Source organism: Orycteropus afer, unplaced genomic scaffold (assembly GCF_000298275.1).
Source record: "Orycteropus afer afer isolate SDZICR_OR568_19922 unplaced genomic scaffold, OryAfe1.0 scaffold00068, whole genome shotgun sequence".
Lineage (NCBI taxonomy): Eukaryota > Metazoa > Chordata > Mammalia > Tubulidentata > Orycteropodidae > Orycteropus > Orycteropus afer.
In genome coordinates, this window is record NW_006921655.1 from 518,853 (window position 1) to 521,028 (window position 2,176).

The following is a 2,176-nucleotide window of genomic DNA, read 5'->3' on the forward strand; positions in this document are numbered from 1 at the left end:
GGGCAAGGCTGACCAGTGAGGAAGGCTGTTGCACTAGTTATTTGAGAGATACAAAGAAGTGGTGGTAGTTATGTGTTGTCAAGTCGGACCCAACACATAGCGACCCCTCCTTGGGTTTCCGAGGCAGTATCATTATGGAAGTAGATTGCCCAATCTTCCTTCCAAGGATTGGCTGGTGGATTTGAACCGCCAGCCTTCTGGTTAGCAGTCAAGTGCCTTAGGCACTATGCTACCAGAGCTCCTAAGGAAGTGGTAGTGGGTAGCAAATTTGGTTGAGATGTAGCTAGCAGAAGTTTTTTATAACAGATTATTTCCATCTTACAGCTTATGGATATTTTCTTTTAAAAATGTTTTCAACTAGAGAAATACTGATTTGCTTTATGTTCTGAGTTACAAAATTTTATCATGCCCTTTAGTCCTGTAGGCAATAGTGAAGCCTCCTGGCTTCAGTACTTTAGCATCAAGTATTACAGAAAAACTCTTAGTTACTTTCTGCTCCATGGGTTCTAATATATTTGTACTATATTAAATCATCCTGGGATTTTTATTATGCATGGGTATGCCTAACTCAACATGTTTCCTTTCTTTATCTAAATTTAAAACTGTTCTTATGTAAATACTTTTCTCAATCTCCTAGATTTGCTGTTTTGGCTGAGTTTCTGTAATTGGAAAAAAAAAAAAAGAAGTTCGAACCTGACTACATCAAATTATAATCAGACTGGCTTTAAATCGATTTTTTTCCCCCACAAATGAAAATTACATGCTTACTCTAGGAAAAATTCAGATATAGATGTTTGAAAAAATGAAGAGTTTGAGGGAGGCACAATATATTATGGCTTGGGTATTTATTAGCCATGAACTTGAATTTAAACTATGCTTTGGTTTCCTCCTATGTAAAACAGGGATAGAAACAGTAACTAGGGCTACAGTAAGGATTGAATGAGTTAATAAATGCATCTGAATAACAGTAGTGCTTAGCACATAGTTAAGTGCTCAATAAATACTAGCTATTACAACCTTCATATGTGTGGATATACATGTATATGTGTAAGAGCGTAATGATTAATATTCTGCAACCGCTTTTCACACAATAGCAATGACTTTCCATAGCAGTCCATATGCAAGTTACTTTATTCTTTTTAACATCTATAGTCACGTGAATGTATCAGAATTTAACTATTGGACATCTTTGTATATTTCTTTGCATGTCTGTACTGATAGATATTTCTATAGCAAGATTCTTAGAAATGGGATAGTCAAAGACTATGTACATTTACAGTTTTGATACTGTGTCTTCCATAAAGGTTATACTAATTAATACCCTCAGGAGTAGTTGACTCTTTTACTATTATTTTTATTGTGATTTGGGTGGAAGTTTACAGAACAAATTCATTTTCCATATGGTACTTCATACACATTTTGTTTCATGACAGTAACTGCAATGCCCACAATGTAACAGCTCTCTTCCCACTTCCTCTTTGCAATGACCTCTTCCCTGTGTCCTTCTTTCCTATGCATTCCTGCCCCCTGATCTATTTTCCTGTGCAAACACTGCCCTTCTGTTCTCCCATGATTGATGATTCTAAGGAGTGTATCTACGTGATGTAAATGTTCACCCTAGTCCGGCAAGATGGCAGACTAGGCAGAAAAACTGCACAGACCCTCTCCAACAAAGAAAAGGGAAACTAGTTAACACAGACACAGAAGATACTCTTGGACCCCTGAGTCTTGAAGGGAAGGATATAGAAGTGGACTAAACCTCAACTAGCAGAAGAATTTCCAAGAAAGTACCAAAAAAAGAGTTGTAGCTGCGGTCTAGCAGCGATCCTGATGGCACAGACAACTTGGAGATTCCTGAGTGGTGGTAGGACCTAAGAATTAACCCAAAAATCACCCTGCTAGCCAGGGCCTGCATGGAGGACTGTGCACGGTGGCTGGGGAACAAACGGAGAAGGTGAAGAGAAAGGTGGGCTGAACTGTGGACTTTTGCTGGTCTAGAGGGTGCCACCATATTGAAGGTTTAAAAAGTGGCTTGACTATTTTGGGTATTTAAAGAGACAGCACTCTCACAGATTCCTGGGGCTTAAGAACACGTTCTGCTTTCCAGCAACCCCAAGGACACTCGGGACCTGCAAGACTGAAAAGGTAGGACATTCCTCGTTACTCTTATACCCCA